We start from the raw sequence: 19,284 nt of genomic DNA, 5'->3' as shown, positions 1-19,284 counted from the left end.
TCAGCTGCTCATCGTCCAGGCGTAGCCGATGTCCCCTTGGATACGCCCGGTCAGGGTGGGGTGGTCTGTCGAGTCCCCTGCTCCTTCTGCAGGGGTCTCTGCGGCGCATACCATACTCTCTCTCGGGGGAGGGGGTTTAGTTTCAGCGTGCTCCCAGGGGCCCGTCGCCTGTCGGCAATGTCCCCCCGTGAAGCACAGGCAGGCTTCCTCCGCCCTCGTCTCGGCGCACACCGCGGGCCGCCTCGACAAGGCGTCCGCGTTTGCGTGCGTACCCGATCTGCAGGTTGTACTCCTGCAACTGCGCCAACCATCGGGCCATCTGCCCCCGCGGTTCCTTGAAAGTAAGGAGGAACTGCAGGGCATAATGGTCGGTGCGTACCCGACATTTCCTGCCGTACAAATACGGCCGGAACTGTTTACACATGAAGATCATGGCATACTGTTCTTGACGGGTCATGCAATAGTTCAGCTCAGCCCCGCTCAGGGTCCGACTGGCGTATGCGATGACCCGCTCCGTCTCGCCCTGCACCTGTGACAGCACCACGCCCAGCCCACTGCAGGCGTCGGTGTCCAAAATAAAATCGGTGGTGAAATCGGGGAAAGCCAGGGTGGGGGTGTGGGTGAGGTGGTCTTTGAGGGTGGTGAAGGCCGTCTGGCAGGCCTCCGTCCACTGATAGGGGTTCTTAGGGGATGTGCGTTGAGTGAGGGAGCGTGCAATCTCGCTGAATCCCTTTACAAATCGACGATAATAGGTGGCAAGCCCCAGGAATGACCTGATCTCCGTCAGGTTTCTTGGCCGTGGCCAATCCACTACGGTGCGTACCTTCTCCGGATCGGTGCGCATCCCTGCCTCGCTGACTCGGTGTTCAAGGTACCCCACCTCGTGCTGTGCAATGTAACACTTACGTGGTTTGAGCTTGAGATGGGCTGCTCGCAGTCACTGGAATACCTCCCACAGCCTGGACCAGTGCTCAGACAAAGATCTACTAAACACTATCACGTCGTCCAGGTAAATTAGGCACTGTTCCCACTGCAAGCCCCGCATCACCAACTCCATCAACCACTGGAATGTCGCGGGTGCGTTAGTCCGAATGGCAGCACCCGAAACTCAAACAGTCCCATCGGGGTGGTAAATGCGGTTTTTGGCCGATCCTCCTCCATCTCCACCTGCCAGTACCCGGACGCCAGATCGAGGGTGGAAAAATACCGCACTCCTGCGAGACTGTCAAAAGGTGTCATTGATGCGTGGGATGGGAAAGGCGTCGCCGAGGGTGACTGCGTTCAACTTTCGGTAATCAACACAGAATCGGGTCGACCCATCCTTTTTCGTCACTAGTACCACCGGGGCAGACCAGGGGCTCGCTGAGGGCTGGATTATGTTATCGCGGAGCATATCCACGACTGCCTCTTTAATCTGGCCCCTTTCAGGTGCGACCACTCGATATGCGAGGATTTTAATGGTTCGGGCGGCACCGGTGTCAATTTGGTGCTTCACAAGGTCTGTCCGCCCCACATCCGAGTCGTGTTCACTGAACACGTCAGCGTACTCCCGCAGTAACCCGCGCAGCTGATCGGCCTCCCTCTTAGGTAACTCTGCCCAGGGTACGTGTAACGCGTCAAGCAGGGGGATGGCCTCGGCTCGGGGAGTCGGGCCGACTCGCCAGGCTAGGTCCTGGTTATCCTCGGGGCGACCGGGGTTCTCAGCCCAGAGTGCAAACACCGAGTCGTTAGAGTGGCGCGCGTGCAGGGGGTGTATGGTGGCTACCGGGATGCGTCATCGTAGCATTGCCGGGGTACTGTTTGGGTTAAATACCCGCATAAACAGTCGGCCCCCGTCTGGGTTGATCAGCGTGGCTGATCCCACAACCCCGTACCGCGCTGTTGTATATGTGGGTTATAAATATTTGATGAAAATAATAAAAAATAAATGAAATTCAAAATTTGCATAATGTTCCGGAATTATGTTAAAGGAGGTAATTACGCGCATAAATTATGCTAATTCGAGAAATACTTGTATTAATTTATGCGAGTGTGTGCGCTTATGCTAATTTGAGCCGTTATGACAATTAGGCCCTGCCTCGTTGACGAGGGTCGGTTATCCAATCGGAATGCGACAATTGATCGTATGACGTTATACAGGTGCTGTGAGCATGTCAGATTAAACTCGGCTTCGCTGTTAACTTCGTATTATCGATCAGTATGATACAATTATTCTCGCTTTAACATTCATTGAGTATAGATTAGTGTGTTTATGCCAGGTCTCCAAGCTCAGATCTCACGCAGAATACAGTTCTTATGCATAAATTTCAGGAAAGAAACACGCAACAACTTCTGCATTAATCAATTTATTTTCTAATTAAACCTTAACTCTAATATAGTATGTGAACTCTCAATCTTGGAATTTGCAACACAGTATCATCACAGTATCATTGCGACTGCGTTGTTTCACTTTGATTCATTCCCCCCGCGTAACGCGAGCTCAGTCGGTGAGAGAATTAAAAACATGCATATGCTATTCTATACAAAAACCTTATAATATGCAAATTCGTATATTTGAAAATTGCCCACACCGTCCTGCATTCATTTATAGATCCATAAGCAACCTTCAATGCAATTCTTATCACGTTGTTTCACTTTGGATATCAGAGCAATTAATTCTTATGCAGCGTAACACAAACACGTGTGGCAATTATGAATGAAAGGTACTTAAAGATCATACGGCGATATTCATACGAAAAGACAATCAAAAACAGTTATTATTCTCAAAGGCACAAATATCAATAGATCCATCGGCAAGATTATATGATTACAGAAATGGCTTGGAGTGAGGGCGTGCGATGGTGTGCGTGCTTTCCCCTGAGATCCTTATCTTGGGCCAACTTTTAATTAATTGTGGACCAGATCGCCTGATAAGGAAACCGGTTGGACACGCTATTCCCCCCCCCCCCCCCTTTGAGCGGAGCTCCGTGGCGGAGGTGTCAAGGATTAATTTGTATTGAAATTATTACTGTACTTATAAACGACGGATGATTATCACTTGGTCTGTCGCGATGCTTTTATGGCCACTGCTGGTTCACGTCTTGAGGAATAGGCTTTAGTTAATGCCTTGTGTGTGTTTTGAGTGATATGGAATGTGTGGAGTAGCAGACGCCTGGTTTGTCGTGTGGTGGGGGGGCAGTGCATCATACGTATGGTTGATCCTCCTTTCACAGTAGTTGATTCGACCCACGCTGGTTGACGGAGTGGCACGGTGCTGTAGTCGCGGCGTTCGGTTTGTAGATGGCGATCACAGCTCGCTCGTAGCGGGCGCGGTCGTGCGCCGTCGGCGTGACGGCTGGCTGACAGCTCTCTCGTAGTGGGCCGAGTTGTATGATCGGTAGATGGCGCTCGTCTGCTGGTCGCTGGCACGGTTGTCGTTGACGTGATAGTCACGGGCGCTGGCGATGTACGTTCGTTGCGAGGCTCCCTTCTGACTCGCACCGCGTAGCCTGTCGCTAAACAGCGGGTCTCGCCATTCTGGCGAGCTGTAGAGACTTCTTCTGCGTCGGTGGTGGTTGATCTTCTGATGGTGGATCTTCTTCTGAGTTGAGCTGGTCCGCAGGCTGATGCTGATTTCAATGCTGTAGCGCTCTATCTTTATGCGAAAATCTCTCCCCTTGGCTCCTCCTCCTTACGTGGTCGGAGCCCCCTTTGATCTAGCTGTGTGTCGTGGGGTTGGTGTGTGTGTGTCTGTATGTGTGTGCATGTGTGTGTCATTTATGATATAGTTCCGTTGTTGGCTTCCTCGAGCCATAAGCCATCAAAGGACACAGATGATTCAAAATCGTCCCGAAGGCGCCCCTCTGCGTTATACAATCTGGAGGGAGGGGCCAGATTCTCCCCCCTGTAGGACATTTTCCGGCGCACAAAGGAGTTAAAGGTTTTTAAAGTTAACATTTATCCCATCACGGTTTGGTATCGTACCACTTGCAGCTATGATTCTGTCTGTTACTCAAGGTATTTGATTTTATTTCCACGAGGAGATGATGCTCTCTTGAGTGTATGCATATTCTTATCACGTGCTGCAGGAAGACAAAGGCAGCCGGGAGACTCTTTTTCTCTGGCCCCCGGTTTAACACGTGGTTTTTGTTCAACAAGGCTGTGATTCACCCCGTTATCCTGGCCCTTCCTCAGTTTTTTTTATTAATTTCGTCATTCCGTGTGTATGCTTATCATTATATCATTTAATTTCTGATATTCTGGGTTAAGAGGTTTGTTTCTTGATCCTGGGAATTTGTATTCCTTGGTGTTTGCAGGTTATATAAACGGAATATAGTTTACGGTGAATAGCGTTAACATTAATGTTATGTATGAAATTATGTATTGTGGCCAGGCTTCGCTGTTAATTACTTGTTCGCCCGCGGTAGCGGGGTGGGGGCCATTATTAAGTCCCGCGCATCGGGTATGCAGATGGCCCTCGCGATAATAATCTCCTTGCTCTGGTGTGAAATTCCTTTCTCTCTCGCGCTGTGGGAAGACAAAGACGGTCGGGAGTCTCTCTCTCTCTGGCTGCTTTCGGTTTAACCCTCATTATCATTTTTGGTTTATGTTTCCCGAGCTTATTCCTATAAGGTCAGCTTATTCTTGTTGCCAAGTTTCTTTGGACTTTCCGTTAATTAAAATAATCGAATGCTGTCTGTCTGGTTTTCCACCGTCCTGGACGCCGCTCGGCGAGAGATTCCTTCCCGCCCCCTTTGTTCTCGAAGGGTGTTATGGGTTGTGGTGTTTGTGTGTTTTCTCATTAAGTCCCGCGGTTCGCTGCACAGATGGCCCTCGCGATAAGGTGTAATTCCTGCTCCCCCGCTCTGCGGGAAGACAAAGGCGGTCGGGGTTTCTTGGAATATTGTTTAAACTCGTTTCGTACGTTTGCCCGTTCGCCTCATTCCTTCTCGATAACCCTTGATGTGACTGTATTTTCTGTCCCCAAGATTTGTGATTTAACGGTAAAAGTATTAAAAGGTGAAAATCATTTTATATCGAATTAATAAATGGTTAATGATTCACTGATGTAGATTATGGTCCGGTTTTTAATTGGAGTGGGCGTGAGGATCGATGATGTTAGCTTATTCTTGTTGTGGAATTTTGAACTTTAACTGTCGTTTAATAGCAAATACTCGCTTGGCGCCCCTATGTCTCGGGTTCCCAAGATGGAGCCCTGGAATTTCTTGGAGTGTCCCCCCCCCCTGTCTCCTTTGATTTGGTTTATTACCTTTTATGATCCATCTCCTGGCGCCCCGTTGTGTGTGTGGGGAGGATGGCCTTTTGTAATGGCCTTTTCACGACCTACATCTGTTGTTTGCTGAGAGTCTGGTTTGTGTTTTTCATTCATTATTCCGGTTACTATTAAAAAATATATATCGGCAAACATTATTGATATTAATTGTGGAAAAAGGGTCGTATACAACAGTGCTGCCAACTCCAGGTGAGGAGTTAGCATTACCACGCCCGATGGTCGGTGTGTGGGGAGCGGCCCGAAGGTTGACGGCCGACACCAGGGTAGCGGCCACGGGTGTGAAGCGGGGGCGATTCGGCTCTTGCCGCAGGAACGGAATCCGCTCCCCGCTGCCTTCCACCGTGGCGCATCGCTGGCAGGGCTGCACATTGAGCCCCAGTTTCTCCAGGAGGTCTGTACCTGCGATACACTCATGGCATAACACACTCGAGACATAGAAGTCCTGGGTGCACACCTGGTGTCCGAGACGGACCTCGAGGGAGACTCTTCCCAGCAACCCCATCCTGGCTCCACTCGCCGTGTGCAGCGCGCAATCCGGGGCCTGCAGGTGGCTCACGTCAACCCCGAGCGCTGTGGCGCTCACGAGCGAGGCCACCGCCCCCGTGTCCAGTAGAATCCGGCTACGCCGTCCATTTACCTGTCCCTCTTCCAGCGACGTTGCTCCCGTGATCCCCGCCACTAACTCGTGTAGCCAGTCGCCCGGAGTCACCGCGTTCTTAGGCGCTGTTGCTGGAATCTGTGTGAAGGCCACTCGCTCACCATTATTATCATCTTTCTGTATTGGGACCACGTTGATTGCACCCCTAGTTGGTCCACTCTCTAGGGGGCATTGGAGTTTAATCCCGACGCATGTCTAGCACGGGCGACCTGAGGGCAGTCCCTCATGAGGTGCCCTCGGCGGTCACACAGGTAACGTGCCCGGGGGGCAGCCCCATAGGAGGCCCCCTGCCCATCCCTTCTCCTTCCCCTGATATGTGTCTGTCCAAGCTCGGCCTCTCATCGGGACACTCGTCCAGTTAGCCCCCCTACCGTGGAGCGCAGTTCTCCCATTTCGGACTGAATGGTCTCCACTGTGGACTGTAGTTTGTTCATGTTCCGGCTCGCTTCCTCACGTATTTGGGTCACCCTGTCACCTACTTGGGTCACCTGGCCGGCTATAGCTCTTATGCCCGTCTGTATCCCCGTACGTCATTTTCGGTATCAGTCCTACCTTCTGGAACGAATTAACGACGTATACCGAGGTACCACTGTATATGAAATGTCACAATGTGTTAGCGTGTGTGGAAAACCGGAAGTAGTCAGAATGCCCTGGGCCTTAACGCATGATGAGAGAAAGAGAGGGGGGGGGGGGGGTGTGTGCAGGTGTTACAGGTGTTGAAAGTGAGCAGGTAAGTTAAAAATAGAGCGAAAAAAAACTAACTCACCAGTGAGTGCACATGGAAAGTTTGGGGTGTGTTGGTTTTATGGTGATGGCACAATTGGGTTCACAAAAAGTACACATGCACAAAGCCTGATTTTTTTAAACGGTTTTACTTAGATTTTGATTTAAAGCTTTCGTGACTGCAGGGATTCATATTCTTGGTTCTTTCGGTAAAGTCACGTAGAAGGGAAACAATAAAATAATATAAAACGATAAAATTATCACGATGTTTCGACTGCAACACAAGCAATCGTCATCAGGGTTGAAAACCACAGCAAGAAAATTTGACTCCTGTGTCGTGGTCAAATCGTCAAATCTTGTAATGTAATATTCGTCCACTTCCCGTTGTCCAATCGAACCCTAATTTTGCACACGTACTCGGATCCGGTGACAATGCATGCCTGTATCAAAATAATCAATTAATTGGCTTCTTGAAAGCAATTCACTTTTTGTATGGACGACTTATTAATTGTATATTTGTCGCAGTAAAAAACGCCGCGGTCCCTAAACTTTGGAATCGGCTTGCCCGAAAAGCAGGCGCCACGTGTCTCATGCGGGCCTGCTCCGTGTCAACGAGTTACAAGCACCCTCCACACAAACAAACAATTTACAATGAAGATTAATTTATCAAACAACCTATTCAAGTAAGCGTTGATGTGGGAGCAGGCACCGCATCATTGACGTACTTCTCGACGGTGAGTTAAACGAAGTTGTGAAAAAAAGTTTCATTTGTCGTGGTCAAATCTCATAATCAAAATGTCGTCCAGTTACCGTTGTCCAATCGATCCCAAATTTTGCACACATACTGACATCCGGGCACAATGCATGCCTGAACCAAAATCGCCATCAATTAATCAATTACTTGGCTCGTTTAAATCAATTAATATTTGGTATGGAAGCCTTATTCCACGAGTGCTTTGCAAACAGGTTTTGTTAAAAATATGTATTAATACCAACGTAGGAGTCGACACTTGTAAACTTTCCTGGAACATTCTTTTTGTGCTATTTTTAGATTTTTTTCCTGCTTTAAGGTAAATAGTCACATCAAATGCTTTGGTGTGTTTTCAAAAGTTGTTTAATATGATGTAGTGCATCCAATGGGACAATGCATGAATAGGGTCCAGTGATGTCATTTTTGCACTTACACCATTGCAAGTTAACTTTTAACATTTGCATTGATGTTTTATCCATTTACATTTTAAAATTAAGCTGTTTGTAGTGGACAAATCGCTTGAGTGTTGACCTTTCGATCTAAAACTTAAAAGTTCAAATCTTGGGTATGAAATTTGTATAAAGAAATTCAAGTAACATTTTTGGTACTTTATTTAGAGCTTTAAACTCTAGCACATTTAAGAGTGAGTTGTCTGTGCTTGTGTGGTGCCGCCGCAACGGAGCCGCTCCGTCGGGGCCGTACCCACCGCCGTGACGCCGCCACCAAGAAGCGACGGCACCGACGCTGCTCGCCCCTCACCACCCCCCACATGAATGCACGCATACCCCACATAGAGCCCGAGGGGAAGTCACCTGGCCGGCAGGTTTTCGTCCAGAAGCCCCTAATGGGATCAAGCTTCATGGTTTCCTACGGCCAGGGAATTGGACGACCTACCCCCGAGGCTGACGTACACCGCGGCGCCGTGACCTGGGATTGTAATCGCATGGTCACGGCAGGGGCTGTTGAGCCACCGCAGATGGAAACACCCCTGATTGGACGGGAGGCCAAGGGGGCGAAACAGCGGAACGCATTTGTTATGGGTAGGATAAAAGGAGGAGGATTCAGGCAGTAGGTGGTGTTCTTCAAGGCATCGAGATCAGCGGGGTGTTGGAGCCAGCCATTCGAGTCATCCGTGTGACGAGGTTCAACGCAGCCAGGCCCAATTCTCCACGGAGACGACGTACAGCATCGCCCTTCCACAGCTTCCGGCGCATCAGAGTAGTAGTAAGCATAAGTAAGGGAGAGGTGAGTTTGGGCTAATTAACCAGAGGGTAGAAAGTGGAGCGACAGGCAGGATAAATTGAGCCCCAGATCACCGAGGGGTAGGTTAGTGTCTGCTCACCCACACAAACACGCGTAGTTTAGCGGGTTATTCGCGGGGAATAAATCGTCAGTAGAGGATAAACTGTGTCGTGTGGTCTTTGTGAGTGTGAAGAGGGTGGAGTGCCTTGTGTTCGCGTGCATGCGTGGCTGTTTACAGCGAAGAGGAGGGTGGAGTGTCTTGTGTGCGCGTGCACCACGCGTGGTTGTTCACACGGCCTTTAAATCGGCTCAGAGGTGTCCCCTCCAATCGGCGGCGAGCGCGCGGTGGACGCCCCTGCCCTCTAACCCCTGACCCCGAGTCCCTCGTGTGCGATTGGTGTACGGAGCCGGGCAGGTAGCGACGTCGGGTTTGTTAGTGCCTGGGCACGTAGGGCGTGTGTGCGAACGGGGGGGGGGGGGGGGGGGGCTAAGCGCCAGCCGCGGACCATGCCTCGCACAGCAGCGGCGAAGGTAGGAGAGGCGGAGGGTAGCAACCCTCCCCCGAGTGTAGAAGAGGAGAGCCTCGGATCACAAGGGAGTGGGGAATCGGGGAGCAGCGGTCCCCACAATTTAGTGTCGGAAGCGGCATGAACCCACAGCGCATAAGACATATATTCACCGGCCAGGGGACTCTATCATGGAAAGCGTTTACCCGCAACGTTTTAGGGGCTAAAAAAATTAATGGTTGGACAGACGCGCAGGCGTTAGAGCAACTGACCATGCACTCAGATGGACGGGCGGCTAACTTCACGGAAGCCCTACCTGTGAGCACACAAACCCAGCTAGCAGAGCTAATGCGCCAACTTGACCTGCGGTTTGGCGTGAGTAATGAGGAGGAGGCAAGGGCCGCCTTAGAGGCACGCCACCGCCAACCCGGTGAGAATACTCTGACCGTACCATCCGCCAAGCTGTTTCTCCCTCCATACAGAAACAACCACTTGATACTCCGGTCAAAACCATCACACTACCATATATAGCAGGCGTTACTAAAAATATCTCCAAAATTCTAAACAAACACAAGATCCTGGTCCGGTTCAATACAGTACACAAAATCAGTGACCTGATCCCATCCGTGAAGGATGTCGTTCCTGACTTACAGTACCCCGGGGTTTACAAATTGAGCTGCACCTGTGGTGACTGCTATATCGGGGAGACGAAACGACATGTCTCTGACCGAATTCGCGAGCACAAATCAGATTTGAAACACGGCAGAACGAATTCTTCTGCCGTTGCTGATCACTGTTACAACGCTGTGGGTGATCACGATATAGTGTTCTCCGATACCAAGGTTCTCTGCAAACCCACGGGTTTTTATCAGAGATTTGTCCACGAAGCAATTCAGATTTACAAACACAGACACAATTTCAACCGAGAGGATGGTTTCAAATTAAGCAATCATTGGAAAGATGTTCTAAATCAAACCAAACATTAAACTAATTTCAATGGTACAGTATATTTATTCAAGTAGTGGTATCCCAAACTTTCACAGCAGCTTATTTCCCTTCACACCAGCATTATGTAAACTCCCCCCCCCTTCACCGTGCCGGTCCAGTACATCATTTTATGCTAATTCCTTTGTCAAGGCGTTTTTTTTGTTTCCTCCCACACAGCTTAAAGGACGCGACCTGGGCTTGCTGTCTTCACTCCAATGCTGTCCTCTGCACAGTCCAGTCCCTTCACCGGATGAAGGCCACTTGCGTTGTGGCCGAAACGTTGTGATTTTATTTTTACCTACGTGACTTTGCCGAATAGAACCAAAGAGTATGGATCCTTGCAGTCACGAAAGCCTCAAATCTAGAAGGGATTCATCTTCTTGGTTCTTTCGGTAAAGTCACGTAGAATGGAAGTAAAATAATAATGCGCGAATCTTAGCAGCGTTCATTGAAGCGCTTGTGTTGTGGCCGAAACGTCGTGAGAATTTTATTTTATTATGTTTTATTTTCATTATTTTATTTCCATTCTACGTGACTTTACCGAAAGAACCAAAGAAGAAGAAGAATTTATTCAGTTACACCACCTCATTGGGTTGGGCAGTGTGTTGTCCCCTGTAAGTGACGTCATGTCACCTGCTGCTGCCTCGTGACGTCACGAGATACCAGGAAGCTGCCGATCCTCGCGCGCGCTCACTGAGATCCGAGGTGAGAAGTTCACATCGTGGTTGTTGTCGTGGTGGTGATTGTTGTTGTTGTTTACCCAGGTAGAGCCTCGCTCCTTCTCTCTCTCGTAGGGACATCAATTGAGTAGCAGCGAGTATGGAATCGACGTCCAGGTTGGAACATTACAACGCGGGGCCTAGCCATGAGGGACCTTGCCTCCTGCCCTCGCCTGATTGCATTTGCTTTAATTATCTGTCTTCTTTGGTTCTTTCGGTAAAGTCACGTAGAATGATAATAAAATAATAAATTGATAAAATAAAATAACAATAATATTCTCACGACGTTTCGGCCACAACACAAGCGGCCTTCATCAGGTGAAGGGGGCGAGACTGTCTGGTAGGACAGCGCTGTCCTACCAGCGCTGTCCTACCAGACTAGGACAGCGCTGTCCTACCAGACAGTCTCGCCCCCTTCACCTGATGAAGGCCGCTTGTGTTGTGGCCGAAACGTCGTGAGAATATTATTGTGTTATTTTATTTTATCAATTTATTATTTTATTATCATTCTACGTGACTTTACCGAAAGAACCAAAGAAGATGAATCATTGCAGTCACGAAAGCTTTAAATCGAAATTTAATTATCTGCTTAAGTTTAATTTGTCTTCACCTGGCTCACTACTTTGAAACTTTGTTTCTTTAAAATATAAATACAGTTTTTTTTATTTCACCAGGCATATCCCACTTGGGCTATACCGTTCTATTCCAGAAGCGACCTGCCCACAACAAAGTGGCTTATCAACGTGTGGAAATGTCTGTCGGTCAAATACTCTAAACGCGTGGTGATGTTGACTCTAAATGTGGAGGGGAAAACCGGAGGATCCGGAGGAAAATCCACGCGACCACGGGGAGAGAGACACGCAAACTACAAATATACGTCCGTAATACAGTTTTGTTTGGTTTAGATCGCGTAAATATAAAATGTGTCGTTAAAACCCGCCACCACCCGACACAGCCAATTATTAAAGGTTGTCACGTAAACAGAACGTGGCCAATTCGTCACCAGTACAGCACACCGGTTTGTTGGAGAGCCAAGCCACAACATTTACAATCTGAGTAGGATGTTCGCCACTAATTACAATCAGCCTCATCATGCGACAACCAAATGTTGCTCTTTGGGAAGAAAAATAGGGTCGCTTGGTTTATAGCGCAGCATGCTAACCATTTGCACTATCGCTCCCCACTCTTGCACAAACATTGTCATCGAAAGTACAGTATTTATTCAGTTATTACTAAGTTACCCGGCTTCACACAGGTCTCAGTAATCAAACATTATGAGTAATGTCTTGCAATGTTGGCTTTATTAGAATGATTTACTTATACCAATGAAGTCTGTAAATGTGTATATATTTTGATTTAAAGCTTTCGTGACTGCAGTAATTCATATTCTTAGTTCTTTCGGTAAAGTCACGTTGAAGGGAAACAACAAAATAATAAAATATATATAAAACAATAAAAATCTCACGACGTTTCGACCGTTTGTGTTGTGGTCGAAACGTCGTGAGAATTTTTATTGTTTTATATATATTTTATTATTTTGTTGTTTCCCTTCAACGTGACTTTACCGAAAGAACTAAGAATATGTGTATATATTGTCACGGTTTTTTGGTTGAAGGTATACAATCGCAGGGCTTGTTTGTTTCATAATGAGGACAGCTTTTAAATTCGTTGGCCTTGGAGAGCTTCAGGATAGACAATGTTGGATGTTTTGCCATCTTGTGGGTTTAATCGAATGAAGCTTCAATTTTGGCATACATGTTGACAGCAAATTGGTGGAAGAGCTCTTTGCATCTCAAGAAAAGATTGAAGCTGCCGTTTCGCACCATGATCCTAAAGGCAAGGAAGTCCATGGCAGAAATATTTTGTGTTGGCAAGCCTGTTGCTGGATCAGTTTGGCAAAGTAGGAAATTGTAGCTATCATCAGTTTGCCAGAAAATCAGTAGTCATTGAAGAGCATCATAGGATCGGTGTGTTTCATTTCTGTATAGGGTATTATTCCTCAGTTGCAAGACGATGCCTCGAGTGCCATGTTGTTCAGCAGTCAGAATGACAGTGACTTCGGATGTTTATTGCATTTAAGAGGCATGTGGAGTTTAGTTGGCATGAATGACAACATTGTACTCTGAAGTCATCTTGTCCATGGGAAACGTGAAACTGTGAACATAAAGAGTGTTTCTTATGGAGCATGGCTTGCCACAGCAATAGGACTTGCATCTTGGTGTTGATGACATTTTTGCAATGCTGGTGAGCCTGTCTAGTATCGTCAGACATGCTATATAGTTTGAGAAGCCTCCAATGATCATAGAAAAATCATTGTATTCGTTACGGTTACAATGATACGCTTATCGATGCCTGGTTATAGTTTAAGGATCGTTCCCTGCTGGTCAACTATATTACATCTGCTCATGACCTGGTAATGGCTACTTGATGAGATGGAATTAGGGAATATTGTTCTGTGCCTTGATAATTCCATCATGAAATGGGGCCTTGCAAATGTTCCACAAAAATAAATCACCTGCCTGGGAATTTCATGTCATACAACACTGCACCTGCTCAACGCTCCATGAATAATCAGGCAGTTCTACAAGTGGTGGAGGAGCTCCCATATCTGCTTAATGTGTTCACGACCAGTTCTGGTTTGGCAGCCAAAGTCTCACTTAAAATTAGTCGAGCAGCATTCTTTCATTGTACTGTGTAACTCTGTGTAGAAGGTGCCTGGACTTCTGCTCCATACAAGCTGTGAGTGTCCATCGCCAAGGTCTAGTCCATATGAGACCATCCCTCTCCCAGCCATACTGGAATCGCACCCGCCCCTCACCCTTCATCCTACGGATGTTCGGTGCACAGGATGGCACCATGTAGCCATTTAGAGCTGGCCTGACTGGGTTAATTGGGTCACGACAAGTCGCTTGTTGGCGAACACAACCCCTGGACCTGGCTCTAGCGGTGATATCAATATAGAATATATATACGGATGCCCCCGAATAGACTCCCCCTGGAACTCTACCAGGCCCGTCCCACTGGGCGAAGACCCTGGGGCTGGCCTGGACACGCTTGTGGGACTATGTCGCTCGGCTGGCCTGGGAACACTTTGGAATTCCCCAAGTTGAGCTAGAGTCTGTCGCCAGGGAAAGAGAGGCCTGGACCGCCCTACTCAGTGTGCTGCCACCACTACCCTCACCAGAACAAGCGTTTTTAGAAACGAACGAAGCTGTGAATCTTCTTGGCCACAGATATTAGTCTGTGGATGTAAAATATGAACTTATTTAAATTACCATCTGTGCTGGCTGAAACAATGAAGACTGGCCTGCCTATGATTCATCCTTAATTAAACCAGACTTACGTATTAAAAGCTTACAGATTCTTAATATATCAATATATAATATAATCATGAGTCTGTTTGATAGGCAAGGCTGCATTGGTTCATTCATGAATCCCGAATTCCCAGTTCCAGCTCAAGCAGCTTCTGTTAGTCCAGATATTAGGGTTAAACAGGCATGGCATTGGCTAGAGAAGAGATTGGAGGATGTGGCAGTGATCGGAACCGCCGATGACTGGCATCAGTAGTGTCAATATTGGCCTCTGTGGAGGAGGCCCAAGTATGCTGCAGGGCAGTTAAGAGATATTTGCTCTGGAACAACGATGAGGTCGGAGGAGCGACAACCACATGAATGGGTAGAATGCTGAGTTCCTAAAACCCAGCAAGACAGTTGGGAGCGCAGCTGGTTCACTTGTCAGTCATCCCTTGACACCTGGATCATTACCATTACCTGCTGACAAGGAATCCACACTTACATGGCCTTAAATTGCACCTATCATGGCATTAGCACTGTGATAAGGTTACTTCCATTTCGTCATGAATGGTGGATGTTTTATTTATATCATATCTTAATGACCCATGTGAAATGTACGTGTATTTACGAGTTTTTCTTTATGGGGAGCTGTGGCGCAGTTATTTCACTGCATTATGAACTCAACAATTAGTTTGATTATTGCCGACAGAAAACATGATTGATAAGTGAAAGCTGAACTTATTGTGGGCCTCCGCTATGTTGATTGATCTTAAATTAATTACACGGTGAAGTGAGGAAGCATTAATACTGAGCAGATGAAGGCAGCCAGGCATGGTTCTGAACGCGCCACCACCTTTTTACCACGCCAGTGGATGGCAGTGTCAAGTTTGTATTTGCAGTGAAGTATATTAACTACTAGCAGTAAGTACCCGGCGTTGCCCGGGCGAAAAAGGCAGACACACACATGGACTTACACACAGACATCGACCCACACACATAGAAACACATCTACTTCGACGCACACACACACATATGGAGTCACACAGACATCGACTTTAGACACGCACACATCGACTCGCACACATAGACTTACACACACATATCGACTCACACACACATATAGACGTACACACGCACATATCAATGCACACAAACATGGACTGTCACACACACATTGCCGTACACACATCAACTGACACACACATCGACTGACACACACAGACTCACACACAAACACACATCGATTCACACACGCACATAGAGGCACACACACATGGACTGACACACACACATGGACTTCCAAAGGTCCCCCATATAGCCTTAACAGACTGTAGGGGCAAGTGCTGTTAGCGAGCACCTATGAAGGCCGGAACGGTACATGAGGGGGTGGGTGCCCAACAGCACGCCCGACCGCGTTTGTCTCCTTAGTGGCGATGTTTACACACCGCACCAGGTACTCATTTGAGGCTGAGTCGACCTAGGGGAGGGCCCGGACCAGTTCAGAGAATTGTCACTGGTGTTGGCCGTGAGCGGGAATCGAAGCCGTGTCTCCAGGTTCATAGCGCAGCGCGCTAACCACTACACTATCGCTCCCCTACGCACACACACACACATATGTACGTACACACACACAACAACAACTGCCATTCACCACTAAGTGGCGTTGACGTCACCACGACGCTTGTGCCCGGCTATGTGCACCTTGAGGCCACGTGAAGTGTCGAGCGCCCGCTGGCAGGAGGTCACGGGGTAGACCCAGGTGGCAGGGGTCGACTGACTGAGATGACTGGCTGATGCACCACCTGTGGCCCCTACTATGGCAACTTGCTATGCTTTAGCCACCCGGCGCTCTGCTCGTTGTTCTGAGCATCGCTCCTCCGCTCTCCGTTGTTGTGGGAGGGCGACTGCCTCCAACTGCCCAGTAGCGTCCTTCATGAGCATCCTCCACAGAGGCCGATCTTGACACCGCTGGCACCAGTCATCGACAAATGCACTGAGCTCCACATCCTCCTGTACCACATCACTCCATCTCTTGTCTAGCCTGTGCCGCGCCCAATTAGCCCCCTCGATCCAGCGGTGGCTGGGCATGCGGTCTGCATGGTGCAGCCAGCGCAGCCTTGCCTGTCGTGGGAGGTCACCAATGGGACTTATTCCCGACCTGTCAAGGATTTGTGAGCTCATGACACAATCCAGCCTGGTTAAACCTAGGATTGATCATAGGCAGGCCAGACTAAATGTTTGTAACCGGCAAAGATGTTCCATTAGGGGGGTCCAAGTTTCGCAAGCATAGAGAAGGGAGGGAATGACCGTGCGCAAGAAGACCTGGAGGTTCGTGCGGAGCGAGAGAGCAGGTAGCTTCCACACAGTGTAACGCAGCCAATGAAAAGATAATGCCGCTCGACTGATTCGGAGTGAGACCTCTGCTGTGAAACCGGAGCCGGTCATGAGCACACTGGCCAGGAATGGGAAACTCTCCACTCTCTCCACAACTGCCCCCATCACCAATTGTGAGTTGTGGGGGTGGATTGGCCGATGGTACAAAATAGCCAGGCAGGTGCTTCGGTTTGGTGGGGCTGATAGTAAGGCTCCACCTCTTAGTGGCAAGCTCCAGGTTCAGCAGCAGCGCGTCCAACTCCTCCTCTGAGTGAGCATCAATTAGCAGATCATCGGCATACGTAACATGCTTGACCAATAGGGAGCCATCCCTTGACTGCACCCGGACATCGATCAGCCTCCCATTGTATCTGTACCAGATAGGAATTCTTGCGGTACAGCCATTGAAGGCTTAACGAACTACGTGGTCCAAATAAATGTAAAATAATGTGGGAGCCAGAGGATATCGCTGTCGCACCCCAAGGTGCAGAAGGAATGGCTCTGACTCACGGCCATGTAGTGTGACGCGGGGCCGCTCACCATCATGAAGGTCCTTAAGGATCGTGAGCAGTGGGTCAGGGACTCGGAAAGCACGAAGAACAACCCCGAGGCCAGGCCTACTGATGGTATCATAGGCCTTGACCAGGTTAATAAAGCACATACTAAGACGCACACATAGACCTACAGACACGCAAATAAATGGACTTACACTGACTAACATGGAGCCACGCACACACAGCGACTAACACACGCACATGGACTGACACACACACACGTAGTTTCATAGTTTCATTTATTTGGTTTAGCCCTGTAAGCCATTCGGCTCTTGAATCGGGTGCAACCGCAACAAACAAAAAAACAAAAACATGAACAAGAAAACATCTTAAAGTGACTTTGTGCATGTGCAAACAGAAAATCCAGGAAAAAACATCAAAATATTCCTGAAATAGCACCGCACACCAACGCTGTGTGCAAAAATCCCAGTGGGATGCAAGTCAAACAACAACAAGAAAAAATAGATTAAGGCCATCAGTCTAACTCCGTACTACAATAAACAACAACATGGCCAAACCAAAAAACTTTTAGAAATCACCAAAATAAATCCATAAATGCAAGGTAACAGTGATCATAGGAACTGTGACCGAATTTTTTACAATAAACTACATAAATAACATAAACACCAAACCCTAGAGCCACAGCTGGCTGCATGAGTCACTCCACAAACAACAGGAGCATCAGTCGGAGTATTACATTTTTCAATGCACCTTTAAGATCAGCACACTAAATCAAAATACAGAATACTTTGCAGCGGTCATCCAGAGCGAAACATTTTATTTAATTTTAGGTCACTGAATAGCAGTGGCAGCTAGGGGTGTAGAACTCCTCGAGCAGTTTTGAGTGAACATCTCATAGGTAGTGATTCAAGTTGCAGTTTATTGGCAATAGCATTCCAGACCCTGGGGGCATCAATAGCAAAGGCCCTTCCTTCGGTTTTTGTACGGCAATAGGGAATGTGAAGCTGGTAGATGAGCGAAGACCTGAGGTCAAATTTGTTCTTTGAAACAGGAGATCCAGCAGGTAGTCTGCGGATTTTTTTGTAAGTACATCGTGAATAAATAAGATCTGGTGTACAAGCCATCGAACATTGAGATGTTAAGTTTGACCCAATGTCGAGATCACAGTGGTGAGTCCTATATGGGCAGTTCAATGCAAATCTTAAGGCCGAGTGATAGATGGAATCAAGCTTCTTCAGTACAGTACTTGGGGCTGATTTATACACGATATCACAGTAATCAAGTAGAGGCAGTATGGTAGCTTTTATCAATTCCAAACGGAACATAGGGGGGAAGCAGTGCTTGTGTCGATACAGAAAAGCAATTTTTATTTTTGTCTTTTTACCAATATCAATGTGATCTTCAAAATTCAGTTTTGAATCCAGGATGACCCCAAGATACTTATAGATCTTGACTTGCTCTATTTGATAATTATTTAAGGAATGTAATTTGGGAAAATAACTTCCTGCTTTAGTCCTGGTGAGAAGCATAGCACCTTGGTTTTGGAGGTATTTAGGACTAGTTTAAGAGCAACTAGCTGATGTTGTAGTTTGTTGAAATCACCCTGGAGCTTAGCAATCACGTCATCCGGAGAGCGGCCAGCAGTAATCAGTATCGTGTCATCTGCAAAAAGATTTACCCTGGAATGATCCAGGTCAGTGGCCAAGTCATTGACATAAAGAGAGAACAAGAGGGGGCCGAGGATGGAACCCTGTGGAACCCCTTTTGTTATCTTAACACACACACATATCGACTCACACACACAAACACATGGACGTACACACACACACATTGACTGACACAGATAGACACAAACGCACATAGACTTACACACTGACATGGAGCTATGCACACACATCGACTAACACACACACACAGCGACTGATACACACAGCGACTGATACACACACACAGCGACTGACACACAAACCCATGGACGTACACACACACACATCGGGCGTTGTCCATTCTAAAAAAGACAAACACATGGACTTACAGACGCATGGACCTACGCGCACACACATATGGACTCAAACACACACATGGACGTGCACAGCAATCCCCTATGATGGCACAGCTATCAGCATCGCATTACTACGTATCGGTAAATAGGATGTGAGCAATCGAAACTATAGAAATGTATAGAAGAAATAAGCTGAAAAAAGTGTACATTAAATAGCAGTAGCATGCACAGGTAAGTTGAGAA

At 47.7% G+C, this 19,284-nt stretch overlaps 2 protein-coding genes across 6 annotated transcripts in view; one reads left to right on the top strand and one right to left on the bottom strand.

Annotated features, from left to right (window-relative positions):
• LOC116957278 (uncharacterized) overlaps positions 1-19,284 on the bottom strand; it is a 609,203-nt gene that overhangs the window by 410,468 nt on the left and 179,451 nt on the right. The window lies entirely within an intron of this gene.
• LOC116957238 (uncharacterized) overlaps positions 10,746-19,284 on the top strand; it is a 28,129-nt gene continuing 19,590 nt past the window's right edge. The window contains exon 1 of one of the 4 annotated variants that reach the window (XM_076055478.1): positions 10,746-10,844. The gene's annotated coding sequence lies outside the window, so the exon portion shown is untranslated. The remainder of the gene's footprint in view (positions 10,845-19,284) is intronic. The other 3 variants (XM_076055477.1, XM_076055479.1, XM_076055480.1) reach the window with 3 other exon arrangements.

Source organism: Petromyzon marinus, chromosome 71 (assembly GCF_048934315.1).
Source record: "Petromyzon marinus isolate PM22_M1 ecotype Great Lakes invasive population chromosome 71, UKy_Petmar_22M1.pri1.0, whole genome shotgun sequence".
Taxonomy (NCBI): domain Eukaryota; kingdom Metazoa; phylum Chordata; class Hyperoartia; order Petromyzontiformes; family Petromyzontidae; genus Petromyzon; species Petromyzon marinus.
The sequence above is the reverse complement of the archived record's forward strand: the minus strand, read 5'-3'. Positions and strand labels throughout refer to the sequence as shown.